Consider the following 6,201-nt stretch of genomic DNA (forward strand, 5'->3'; position numbering starts at 1 on the left):
CAGTATTAGATGGATTATTTAGAGAAAAAAGAAGAAACTATGTCCACACAAAAATATAATTCAAACACTGTACAGAAAACCCACATCAAATTAACAAATGCTAGTAAAATATACAACCCAAATTAATTATCACAATGAAGCACTTGTATTCTCAATTGAAAATCAGAATAATTTAAGTGTGTTGATTAAAATTCTTACTCGAAAAGCAGGATAATCACAATCTAATAATACAAAATGAAAACAAAGCCTCATGGCCATGAACCCATAAAATAGATCTAACTAATGAAGAAAATCCAAATTAAATTTAACAAGTACCAAAATGGCTAAAACTCTGCGAAAATGGCTAAATAAATCTCTGTAAAAAAATCGAAAATGGCAAAAAAAAAATTATATAAGTACAAAAATCAGGTTTGTTTCGGATTATGAAGATCTTGAGAAGAAGAAGAATGGTGATGAACTAAAAGAATGGTGATTAACTGAAAGAAACTTACCCAATTAAAAATGGTGAAGAAGAACAATGGCAGTGGTCTACTGGTCTGGATTCTTGTCGACGTCTCAACGTGAATGGTGAAGAAGAAGCAAGATGACGGCGTGAAGATTGAAGAAGATGGGAGTCTGCTTGAAGAAGAAGATTAAAGCAGCGGCCAGCAAGAAGAATGAAGACGGGATTTGGGTTTCAAAAGGCCCAAGCTTGTATCAGTACCAATTTAGGGTTTATAGAATAAATTTTTTTAAAAAAAATTAAAATAAACTAAAATAAAAAAATTACAAACCGGATACCGGGTACCCGGTTTCCCAAAATTTGCGATCCGTATCCGACCCGAATACCCGGTTTTAAAACCGGGTACTCGACCCGAATTATACGAATTTGGTAAACCGGGTAATTTACCCCGTTTTAAAAAGAGGATACCGGGTATTCCGGATCGAGTTTTTCAAACCGGATATTTTTGAACACTCCTACTTGGCGATCCCTGTCGCTTGTAGATACGTGGTCGGTATTATCAAAAAAAACTATTACAAGGAGCAACGAACTAGCTATGACCTAGCGACCATCTAAATTAGTGACGATCTGTAGCTAGTCCCCAAGTCATGGCCATTTTGGAGTCAAAAACTACAGAAGATATTGAAATCACTAGACTGTCGCCCTTGCCAAAAAGGTGGACAAACCTTTGTTCGTCGCTTTATAACTGTCGTAATTTTAACATTTTCTTTTGTAAAGCTCGACTTTTGTTAGTCTTAACTTATAAATAGTGTACATTAAATTAATATTAAGATAAAAAGTATTTCCTCCAATCCAATGTATCATTAAATTGTTATTGAGATTTGTTACGTAATTGTTGTTTTAGTTTTTGCACGTTTGATGAAAGAGTAGAAAAATTCATATAATACAAATGGTTAAAAGAAATATGTAGGTTGATAAGGAAAGGAAACAGGTTTGAAGACTTAATTAGTTCATGAATAACTAAAATATTTTTCAATGTTAAGTGAAATAACTTATTTTTATTATTAATTAGTCGCTATTAATACTTTATTACTAATGACGACTTATTGATAAAATGTAAGTTGTCCTTATTTCAAATAAGGACAACCTAAATTCTGTTATTAAGTCGTCACTAGTAACAAAATATTAATAACAACTAATTAATAATAAAGTTATAATTGTTAATTTATAAACTTGCATGTCGCATCAATCATAATATAAAAATGTTAATTTCGATAAAAAAAATTCTTTTGATTTAAGAGGAGCCCATTTCTAAATATATATTTTTTTCTCATCACACATATAGTAATCCTTAAAACTGACATTGATTTTGAAATATGATTAAATCAAGGAGGACTATAACCAATATCTACTGAACCAGATATCTAAGAGACAACGCGTTATTCAAATTAAGATTTAGATTAAGTTGGCGACAATTAGTGAAAAATGTCTTAAATGAGAAGCTTCCTAAACCGTGTTAATGTCACACAAATAATCCAGCTCAGTTGTTTTTATCTTATAAGCATGTTCCTACTTTTCTTCAAGTTATAGACTATGTTACTTAGACTTAGGTTCAAAATAAAAGTGTTCCGAGTATCAACTATCGTATCCATGTCTAAATGTCGAGGGTCAATACAATTATGTGGTTTAGAATGAAAGAAATTGTCAAGGAATTAACTCAACCAAAAGTTAAAACTAATAATTGAGATCCCAGGATATCTTAAAATATGTTAGCCTGTGACAATTTGTCACGTAATATGCAACAACATAACTTGCATTCGTAACGTAATATGTGAGTCCTTAATTCGCCACAAACCCATTGGTAATGAATGCTGACTTGCATATACACTTGATAAGGTTCACTTTTTTTAAAACAATTATGTTGTAATTTGATTACCCACCAAGCATTATTCGCAAGTCAATAATCTACTATTTTAGTGATGCACATCTTCTTTACATGTGAAGTAGCGGCGTTTATTCGGATCATCCGGTTAATTCCAGGTTAAGTGTTTCGGGTCGGTTTGAAATCGGGTAAATTTTGAATCATCGAATCAGCTTTGAACATCTCTAATGTGAAGAAACAAAGTGAAACACTGTATGTTATGTCAAAAAGTTCAGTCTGTGCTTTATTAGATTAGTACAAAAGCATTAGGGTAAAGAATATGATATATACATGTAAAACATGAATGATATCCTCCAAAATGACACTAAGTTGAAAATATAGAACTAAATCATTGATTATCTTGCACCATGCTATATACCCATCTAAGCAATGTAATCCAGTACTTTGTACAATCGAAGATGTCGACTTTATCAACTAAGCTAGTTTTACAATTCACCCAAGTGAAGAAGAGAGCTACAGCATATACCGCGGCAATTGGATCACCATCACACTAACATCGTCAAGAGAGCCTCGCGTAGCAGACAAATCAACCAGTTTCTTACAAGCAAGTAATGGCTGAGTTTTGTTCGTTCCTATGCACAAAGGCCGTGCAATATCGACAGCTTCCTGATTAGTTACCTGAATTGCAATACGAACATATAATTAGCGAATTTTTCGTTCATCGTGCTGATTCCTAATAACATAACAATGATCAAGATGTATTGATTTGTTTAAGATGCATTACCTTCTCCCATAATCCGTCAGAAGCTAAGATCAAGAATTCATCATCGGTTTTTATCTTGATAACTTTTGTTTCGGGTTCAGAAATCACCCATTTTTTGAGTTGCAAGTCTCCGATTCCTCTAGACACAGCCAGTGATCCCTGGATTCTCCATACACCCTTGTAACAATCAATGTATCCACCCTATAAGAATAACCATCATATATCCCATTAGTCCAATTTTGCACTCATCTGTACTTAAATTACGTACGAGCATTGAACCCTCGACCATCTATGACAATAGTCGAGTCAAACACAAGTGCCTGTATAGTATTCTGAGTAACATATATTTTAACAATTAAAACTGACACTACCACATAATTTGCTTTTAGTGGGATATATTTAGCGACATTTAATTTAAAAGTCACGAGCTATTTCAAATTTCTAATAGTATATAGTGGATTTAGTGACATTTAATAGACACTTTAGCAGCATAATAAAAAATCATACTAAAGCTTTTCCGACATAGGATTTAGTAACATTTCTCATAAATGCCACTATAGACTATACTAACAATTACATATGCCACTAAAGGCCAAATAAAATGTCACTAAATCACTTTATAATGAAACTTAAAATAGAAATCAACAATTATTATACTAAAATTATAAATCAGTGATAATTTTTTAATGTCACTGAATCCAATGTCGTAAAAAGTTAAACTTGTTATAGTGTGACAAGGTTTACGGAATGTGATTCTTACCAAGGCTTCGATTCTGTCCTTCTCGTCCTGTCTCGAAGGTGTATGTTCAGTTGTGAGTGCCTCGGCCACACCACCACAACTTAAAACAGCGCGACAATCACCAGCGTTAGACACAATAAGATCACCCTTAGTGATCAAGGCAGTAACACAGCACGAACCGCCATGAATCTCTTGTTCTAGGAACTCTGAATCTGTTTTCAAGTAGCCTTGTTTAACTGCCTCCTCGATACCGTCCTTGTCCTTCCTTACAATTTCTGCCATGATGTTTTTATTCAGGTTTTGTGCTGCAAATTCTGCGGCCTTCACTCCTCCATGACCATCAAATACACCGAAGAAAGCCTAAACAATACAAGAATTGTAGCATAACATGTCAGATGACACTCAATTAACCAATAATCATAAGATATATCATATTAAGATTCATCGACTATAATCTACTACATAGTAGTCCTTATAGTCAATTGCAGCAGTAATTTCACATCATAAATCAAAACCTATGCCAGTTTTTTTTTACAAGTACTGCATATCTAACCTAGAGTATATAGCAAGCACAAAAGCTTTAAGCTATGATTGCGAACCTACGATATATTATATACTCTAACAATATCTTTAGCACGAATAGGAGTAATCACTAACTGGTTTTCATATTCAGTATGTTCAAATTGGTTTTTCATCTAAATTCATGCGGCCCGTCTTGTGTGAGACCGTCACATGGTGAGTCGATCTCAAAACTAGAAGCCCCATAGACTAAAAGTTTTTATTATTTATTAGGCCATTATAATTCGTCACGTAATCTTATCGTGGCCCACTCGCGGGACACCTGTGGGCTCGGGCCTACAAACCCAGGGGTCAAGAGCATTAACTTGCACATACACTTGATCAAATTCATTGTTTCCCAAAACTAATGATCGTAGGAAGATTAGCTCAACCAACTAACATTCATCAAAATTTGCTAAAAATATTCTCTGAAATTTCCAATCACCCATCAAGTAGTATTCATAAAGGCAAAATCTTTCAAATTTAAATCAACCATATCAACATTTCAATATATACATCTAAAATTTACCTAAAACTACTACATCTATCCCTCACAAAAAAAATAAAGATGAATTCATATAAATTCATATACATAACAATCACTTTAAACCCAAAAGTAGATTAAGTTCTATAATTTAATAAATCACTAAAAACAAAAACCCACAAAAAATATGGCCTTATAAATAAACCCAATAAAGTAAAAGCAAAGTCATAAAATTACCTGTTTAGAATCACCCTCTAAATGAAGTAGAGCAGAAAATGTATCCTCCATAACAGTTCTCCTTCCTTTCTTACAACAAACAGAGTAAAACCCATCTGTTTCATCTTCCACCATAGTTTCCTTTACAGGTTTTGGTGTATTCTGAACTCCAAAACCCATGTTGATAACAGGTATATCCAATCTAGCAGGCCGTTTTCTCTTTAAAACTGGTGTAGGAGATGAAGATCCAGATGTTGAAGGCTCATTTGTAGCAATACTCTGCCTAAAAGGATGGGTAGAAGGAGAGATTCTTGATGTAGGAGAAAGAGATGATGATCCAAAGATTGATTTATGTTATGATGGTGAAAATACAGGGGATTTTGATATTACTACTGACATTTTTTCAATTGTGTTGTGATTGTTGTTTTTGTTGTATTATTCTGAGAAAAAAATGGGAGGAATTTGTGTGTATATAAAGGGAAAAAAGAAAGTCAAGGTTGGGTCAACTCGTAAATCTGTACTCAAGTGTGGTGCATACGTGTTGTTGGTTGTTGTCGTCGTCACATTTTGTCTTTGACTTGAAAATTGACACAATTGGCAACTAGGTGTATTTTATTGTTGAAAGTTGAAACTTCCCAAGTTTGCTACCCGATCCTTAAATTTCGCCACCCTTTTTATTTTATCGCCACCCCCCTTCAAATAAAATTATGAATTTGCCCCTGATTTTTATAAAATTACAATTTTACCACTCATTTCAAATTTTTTATTTATAATAATAATAATAATAATAATAATAATAATAATAATAATAATAATAATAATAATTATTATTATTATTATTATTATTATTATTATTATTATTATTATTATTATTATTAATATATCAATAACAATAATAATAATAATTAACTTTTTTATATTCTTCAAAAAGAATATAAATAAAATTAATAATAATAATAATAATAATAATAATAATAATAATAATAATAATAATAATAACAACAACAATAATAAAATTAAAATTAATAATTATTATTCAAAAAAAAAAATGAGTCGCCCAGAACCGGGCGACTGGACCCCGGTTCAATCGCCCAATTTTGGGTGACTCAAATTTTTT

The 6,201-nt window shown here is 32.3% G+C and overlaps 1 pseudogene; it reads right to left on the bottom strand.

Annotated features, from left to right (window-relative positions):
* Window positions 1-2,429: 2,429 nt before the first annotated feature.
* Window positions 2,430-5,498, bottom strand: LOC130826846 (probable protein phosphatase 2C 25; annotated as a pseudogene).
* Between the last annotated feature and the right edge of the window lie 703 nt (window positions 5,499-6,201).

Source organism: Amaranthus tricolor, chromosome 11 (genome assembly GCF_026212465.1).
Source record: "Amaranthus tricolor cultivar Red isolate AtriRed21 chromosome 11, ASM2621246v1, whole genome shotgun sequence".
Classification (NCBI taxonomy): Eukaryota; Viridiplantae; Streptophyta; class Magnoliopsida; order Caryophyllales; family Amaranthaceae; genus Amaranthus; species Amaranthus tricolor.